The 8,023-nt window shown below is 39.4% G+C and overlaps 1 pseudogene; it reads left to right on the top strand.

Moving 5' to 3' along the window:
• Positions 1-203: 203 nt before the first annotated feature.
• LOC137959436 (solute carrier family 40 member 1-like) lies at positions 204-2,647 on the top strand (annotated as a pseudogene).
• Positions 2,648-8,023: the final 5,376 nt, after the last annotated feature.

The raw sequence follows: 8,023 nt of genomic DNA, 5'->3' as shown, positions 1-8,023 counted from the left end.
AGGTTGGGTTCTCTCTCTTACGAGGCATGTGATTAGATTCTCTCTCTCCCAATGAGGGCCAGGTGCAAGCTTCCTTAAAAGCTTGGTTATCCTCACGTCTTTCACCTTCTTCATCTTCTTCCTCATGAGCTCACATCCACCAACGCCTCTTAACCTTCTTCATCCCGAGTTCCTCATCCCTCACTATCTCCATTTTCCTCTCCATGTATCCCTATGGGTTCAGTTGGTACCCTGTCTATGAGCCCTTGTATCCAATCCAGAATTACAAGAACTTTAGCCCATCTTCTCAAACGTATTCCAATAAGGACCCGAGAGCAGATCGTCGGGTGGATCCATCCATGGAAATGGGGCATAACAACCTAGTATCAGAGTGGACCATTGTCAATGATTCATCTTCTCAAAATGATTGCCTCACTCTGCTGGTGGGATTTCAGATCGAAACACACAGCTTCACCGCAATCCGCACCGATATTAAGGAGATAAGGGAGCTTATGCTTCAATTCAATCTTCGAATTGACACACAAATTGCTCGGATTTCTGCTCGTGCCGTAGAAATGAAATCAAAGAAATCGGCAAAGCCAAAAATCAGCGAGTGCTCTGTCTCTCTAGCGGAGGTGACATTCGAAATCGAAGGGGGATTTTTCGTAAAACACTTTCTCATTGGACGCCATGCGTCTTCCAGAACCGAAGTAGCCTGAAATCCCTGCGTTCTCTGTCTCAAAAAAGCTCCCTAAATTTCAGAAATCAAGAGGCGGCCACCCCATTTGGTGGACCTCGGAGGGGTATTCTAAAACCCCTGTTTCATGGAACGCCATCCCACTTCCACCGGCGACGCAACCCACGACATTGGATGATTTGGCAGCTTATGGGCCACAAATTCTGCCGGAATGGACCGACGAGCACCAGTCACTTTCTACACTTCAGCACCGGTTTGCCGAGGTTCGCCATCGGACATAGACATACGACAGTGCGCCACCCCCAAAACCCAGAGCTTTCGATTTTGAAGTTGAAATCGTGACCCTGGCGGCAGAAGAGAGGTCTCACACAACAGATTTTGGATTGAAATGGCTTCAACAAGATGAGGCCCCTGTTCGTGGTGTTGTACACGACCTACGATTCGGGGTTGCTAGGCCCCAAATCAGAACGTGGGAATTTGTAGTAGGTTTATACAGGATTAATGTCTGGCCGAACTCTTTGCTCTTTCTTGCTGTTTATGGTATCGTTGAAGCCATATCTATTGCATTATTGGGTTCAACTGTTGGCAGATGCATAGACCAATTTACATACATTCACGTTCATCGAGCATGGCTGTTGACGCAAAATATATCCTTTGTGGTGCCTGGATTATCTGTCTTTTTGCTTTTTTTATATCACAGCTTGAAGTCAACAACTTTCTCAGCATTTATTTTTCTTTTCATCGTAACCAATCTGACCGGAGCAACTGCTATTCTTTCAAGTTTGGCTGGCACCATTATGATTGAAAGGGAATGGGTGGTTGTGAGCTCAGGTGGAACACCTCACGACGTCGTAACAAAAATGAACTCCGCTATTAGATGGATTGATCTCATCTACAAGTTAAGGGCTCCTATATTTACTGGATTGATCATTAGTTTTATCTCCCTCAAGGCTTCAATATTGGCTTCTGAAATCCTGGCTCTTGGGAACACTATATCTGTTTGGCTACAATATTGGCTTCTGGTTTTTGTATATAATGGATATCCGGCCTTGAATGAAACCAGCCAAAGGACTTGGGAACTTGCATCTCATGCCACATGGGAGAGTTCTTTAATTCCTCTAGAAAAGGACTTGCTTTATTTTGCGACAATTTCATCATCATCGAAAAATGGGTATGTCAAAAAAGTAACTTGTTTGATCACAAAATATTTTTGTATGGATGCATGGATTGTCTACCTAAAGCAAGAAGTGGTGCTTCCATGAGTGGCTTTGGCTCTACTATATTTTATAATTCTCCATTTTGGGACACTGATGACAACTACTTTAGAATGGAAAAAGCTGCCTGCCTATGTTATTGGAATAGCTCGAGGTGTAAGTGTTGTTGTAGGGATAATTGCAACATTTCTATACCCATTCCTGCATTCTCCTAGCTCAACCCTGAGAACGAGGTGTAAGTGTTGTTGTAGGTATAATTGCAACATTTCTATACCCATTCCTGCATTCTCCTAGCTCAACCCTGAGAACGGGACTAGGGTCTATATGGCCTCAGTGGTGCTTTTTGGGGGTATGTGTTGCATCAATATGGGTTCAAAGTGACCATATTTCAGTGTGGATGTTGATGTCTGGAGTTGCAGTTTCTTGGCGTGGGCTGTAGATGTTTGATTTATCTGTTATGCACCTAATGCAGGATTTAGTCCTTGAATCTGATCGATGTGTTGTGGGCGGAGTCCAAAACTCCTAGGATTTAGTCCTTGAATCTGATCGATGTGTTGTGGACGGAGTCCAAAACTCCCTTCACTCCCTACTGGATTTGATGACTTACATCCTGGGTATAATTATTTCCAACCCTCCGGAATTCAGTAAGCTGGTCATCATCTCATTTTCCTCGACAATGCTCGTAGGGATTCTCTACACAATCCGTTGTATGCTGCCATCTCTAGCTTTTGTGTTGCCGGCTCGTCGGATACTGTGATGCTCTACTTTTGTAGTCCAACGGGCTGACACAGCTACCGCGGTTGACACTTGTGCCTGGATCCAGACATCGACACGGACAAGCACACCTACCTTTGAGCTTGAGGGAAAGCTCATTCTCTAGGAGGGGAGTAATATTATGGCTAGAGTAGCTAGTAGACGTAGAGGATAATTTAGGTAATTTTCTGAAGGTTCTCTTAGGTGGCATTTATGTAATTTCATTCAAAACTTGGGTTTGCGTTGGTTGTGTAAGGGGGTGTTCCTATTATTTATAGGGTCATCATTTGAATGGAAAGTAATCATTGAGCATAGTCAATGAGATTGGGTTCTCTCTCTCATGAGGCCTGAGATCGGATTCTCTCTCTCCCAATGAGGTCCAAGTGCAAGCTTCCTTCAAAGCTTGGTTATCCTCACGTCTCTTCACCTTCTTCATCTTCTTCCTCACGAACTCTCATCCACCAACGCCTCCTCACCTTCTTCATCCCGAGTTCCTCATCCCTCTTCATCTCCATTTTCCTCTCCATGTCTCCCTACGGGTTCAGTTGGTACCCTGCCTACGAGCCCTTGTATCCGATTCAGAATTACAAGAACTTCAACCCATCTTCTCAAACGTATTCCAATCAAGACCGGAGAGAAGATCGTCGGGTGGATCGATCCATGGAAATGGGGCATAACAGAATTTTACGCTAGAAAAGTGATTTATAGGAAACATGAAACACTAATGGTCTCTAGAGATGTATTTTTACTTGAAATACTTTTCCAATGTTTCCTGAAAAAATTCACTAACGAGGCTTTAAAGTTGTAGGAAGTAGTTTGTTTCATCAAAACTTGCCTTACAACAAAATTTTACATGTAAGAATTTTCTACAAGAAAAGTGTTTTGAGGAAACATGAGGCACTAATGGTCCCTGGCTACGTATTTTTACAAGAAATAGGATTTCAAAGTTTCCTAAAAAAAGGCACTAACAAGAGTTTACAGTTGTGGAAAGTTATTTATTTCACCAAAAATTGTCTTACGACAAAATTTTCCATGTAAAAATTTCTAGTAGAGAAGTGTTTCCAGGAAACATGAAGCACTAATGATTCCTAAAAAATGCACTAACAAGGCCTAAAATTTCTAAAAACTAATTTTTTTCGGCTAAAATTGTCTCACCAAAAAATTTTCCTGGTAAGAATTTTTCACCTAGAAAAGTGTTTCCAGGAAGAATGAGGCACTACCCCCAAGAGATGTAACTTTAAAAGAAATAAGTTTCCAACTTTTCTTGAAAAAAGGCTCAAACAAGGCTTTATAGCTTTAAAATGTAATTTATTTCAGCAAAAATTGCCTTATGACAATATTTTCCTAGTAAGAATTTTTCAGCCAAAAAAGACTTTCCAAGAAAATTAGGCACTAATGGTCTAAGGAGAATTATTTTTACTTGAATGAGTTTTCCAATGTTTACTAAAATAAATGCACTAACAAGGACTTATAGCTTTAGAAACTAATTTGTTTCAGGAAAATTTTCCAGATAAGAATTTTCAACTTGAAAAGTGTTTCCATGAAACATGAGACACTAATGGTCCACTGGAGACATATTTTTACTAGAAATACTTTTCCAATTGTTCCTGAAAAAATGCACTAACATAGCCTTATGGTTTTAGAAAGTAATTTGTTTCAGCATAAAATGCCTTACCACAAAATTTTCCTGGTAAGTTTCTATAGCTAGAAAAGTGTTTCTAGGAAACATTAGGCACTAATGGTCCCTAGAGACATATTTTTACTTGAAATATTTTTTCAACGTTTCCCAAAACAATGCACTAACAAGGCCTTATAGTTGTACAAAATAATTTGTTTTACCAAAAATTGTCAAACATATTGATAGAGAGTGCAACAAAGATTACCACCAATGTTTGATGGAATAGCCAAGACCGAGACACCTAGAAATAGGAGAGCATCCCTCCTCTTTCCCTTCTCTTTCTATTTTTACATAAGATTAGTTATAGGCTACAACAGTCCATGGGCTTAATTACAATCTGAACCATATAACTTATTAACCTATATACATGTAAATATCTAAAAAATAACATTAATACAAATTCCAAAATATGGTAACATCCCCCCTCAAATTGTTGCGGGTAAGTCAACCAGCAACAATTTGCCAACCAGAAAATTATGGCGGTGTTGAGTCATGGCTTTGGTGAAGACATCAGCCATTTATAAATCCGAAGAGATGTGAGGAAGAGATATTACTCGACGCTCCAAGGTGTCATGAATAGAATGACAATCAACCTCAATGTGCTTGGTGCGTTCATTGAAAACAGGATTGGTAGCAATCTAAATAGCACTATTGTTATCTACATGAAGGGGTGTTGAGGTGTGTTACAATGTGGGACCCACCATGGTGCTCGAGCTGGTGGGACCCATCATAAGAATGTAGGTCAACAAGAAGAGTCCTAGAGGATATAGGACACCAAGAAGAGTCCTCTCCCAAAGCAAGCACGAGTTAAGAAAGCAAGAAGCACAACCTGAATTGATTTAGAAAACTTGAAGATCAAGTGGGACCCACAAAGATCTCATGAGCTGGCACTCTTATCAAGGTGTGATGGGAGATCATGAGGGGCCCACAAGGATAAGGCTACGAGCTGGCTTATTCATTCCCCTCATGTGAATAATAAAGGACTCCTAGTTCTCCTCATGTTGGTGTTCTTGTTGTTTAGTTTAAATAGACTTACTTATATTGAGGAGTTAGAGTTGGAATGTAATTAGGATTGAATGATAAGTTGTATAAGGACTCTAATTCATCCTCTACTATAAAGAGAGGTCTTGTAAGTCGAAATTAATCAAGTCACACATTCAATCCCGAGTTGGTTCTCTCTCTCCCTCTCCTTACTTGGCGCAGCCCACTCTTCTCCTTTTATTTTTTTCTCTTCTCTACCTAGAGTTTTCCTCCCCTTTTTTCGTTTTATTTCTTCTTTCTCTTGTTCGTGATCATGGAAAATCGATCCTAAATTCAACATGGTATCAGAGAAACATATTTAGCATCCCTCGACAAAGGAATGCTCTAGAGAAGTGATGATAAACACCACTCAAAGAAGGCTCTTGTATGAAGGAAGAACACTAGCCGAGAGATAAGTGTTCAAATTTTTTTTTTTTTTTTATGCTACTGGTTCTCGTTTTTAGATAATGATTCAAGGATGGATATGTGAATGCTTTCATCTTATTATGTTATGAATATGCATGTCCTTCTATCTAGAAGGAGCTATCAAAACAGTTTTATCGGTTTGGAAATTCTGTTTACCGAGACGAGTCCATACTCAGATTATTTAATTTTTTTTTCATGGGATAAGATTTCCATGATAATAGAAGATTGGTATTTAGCCTCTTATGAGTGGTTTTCGGGGAAAAAAATTATTTAGCATTGATGCTATATTTACATATACCGAGTTGATTGAAGAAGTGCTACTTGGTGAGATTATTTGAAGTTTTTTTAAGAAGTAGAGCCTATCATGGCTGATGAGAATATGAATATCAAAGGTGATATACTGAAAATCACCACCATACCCTTACATGGGGTATCAAATTTTTTGAGTTGGTCCACCTCGGTTAGGATGTTTCTCATAACCAAAGACCAACTTGGTCACCTCACTACCCGAGGACCACCTATTGATGAAGATGATATTTTTTATATGAAATGGTAGAAGAATGATACTTTGGTAATTGGTTGGGTGATAAATAGCATGGAAGAACAAGTCTCTAGTAAGGTTATTCATCTTGATACTGCTAAACATATTTGGGAGACATGTACTAAACTATATTCATGCCCCGATACACTGCATAGACCCTATAGTGCTGGTAGATCAGATGAGATTAAATGCACTCATTGTAAATTTCTGGGCCACACTATAGACCAGTGCCGTTATAGGGCATGCACTTACCGTGGTAGATGTGGCCACAATAAAGAAATATGCTATAAGGCTAATACAAGGGCTAATCAAGCCCTCATAAGTGATGCGCAAGCAGACCATCCCCCAACACCAGCTGGATAGATAATTATTACTGATGAAGAGTATGAATTATTTTAGAAAATGAAGACCATGGTAGGGTCTTCTCCTAGCCTCTCTGCCACTACTGGTTCAGGTATGCTATCTACCTCATCTTTATCCTGGATAATTCATTCAGGATTCCGGAGCCTCTGTGCATCTTACAGGTAACAAAACTTTATTACATTCTTTATCTACGAGTCTTTCACACATGTTTGTTACCATAACTGACGGTTCTCAAACCAAAATCCAAGGAAAAGGTTCCACTTCTGTCACCCCATCACTTCTGCTTAATGATATTCTTTTGTTCCTTCCTTTCCTTTAACTTTCTCTCCTCTTACAAAATATTTTAATTGCTGAGTTACCTTCTCACCTACTTCATGTGTTTTTCAGGATCTTATAACGAAGCAGGTGATTGGTGGAGGCCATGAACAAGGGGGGCACTACTACTTGGACGTGCCAAAGGTCAATATGGTTTCTACTACTGAGAATGAGACACGATTATGGCACAATCGGTTGGGACATCCTTCCATACAATCTCTTCATCATATGTTCCCATCTCTTAAGATAAGGTCAGAATTCAGTTGTGAGGTTTGTCCGTTAAGTAAACATCAAAGGAGTACATACTTTCCTCGTCCAGAAGTCAAAAGTAACATTCCTTTTTCATTGATTCATACTGATGCTTGGGGGCCTTTAAGTGTCTCTAATATTTCTCAAGCCAAATATTTTGTCACTTTTATTGATTGCACAACTTGGTTGTTTATTTTTAAAGAACTTTCTGAGATACCCTCTATTTTTAAATCTTTTAATGCGATGGTACTCACACAATTTGGTTAGAAGACAAAAATCCTCTGGTGTGATAATGCCAAAGAGTATATTTCAAAAGACCTTGACTCCTTTTGTCAAGAGAATGGAATTATCCATCAGACATCATGTGCCTACACTCCTCAACAAAATGGTGTAGCCGAACAGAAAAATTGTCATATTCTTGAGGTAGCTCGAGGTCTATTATATGCCATGAAAGTTCCATATTTTTATTGGCCCCATGCTATCCTTACAATGTGTTTTCTTATAAATAGTCTACCGTCTACTATTCTTGGGAATAAATCCTCCTACTTTAAACTATTACCACATGATGATCCGTTTGCATGACCATTAAAAGTCTTCGGTTGTCAATGTTTTGTTCATAATATTTTACCTAGACACAAGAAACTTGCCTCTAAATCTATAAAGTGTATATTTTTGGGATACTCTCGCACACAAAAGGGTTATGTTTGTTATAGTCCCTCTTTCCAACATTTATTTGTATCCAAGAATGTAACATTCTTTGAAGACTCCTCATATTATTCTGATAGCGC

This window comes from Aristolochia californica, unplaced genomic scaffold (genome assembly GCF_029961685.1).
Source record: "Aristolochia californica isolate CCGP_79_NKW_82.1479 unplaced genomic scaffold, dmAriCali1.0.hap1 SCAF_3, whole genome shotgun sequence".
Lineage (NCBI taxonomy): Eukaryota > Viridiplantae > Streptophyta > Magnoliopsida > Piperales > Aristolochiaceae > Aristolochia > Aristolochia californica.
Note: the sequence above shows the minus strand (reverse complement) of the source record. Positions and strands in the feature narration are given on the sequence as shown.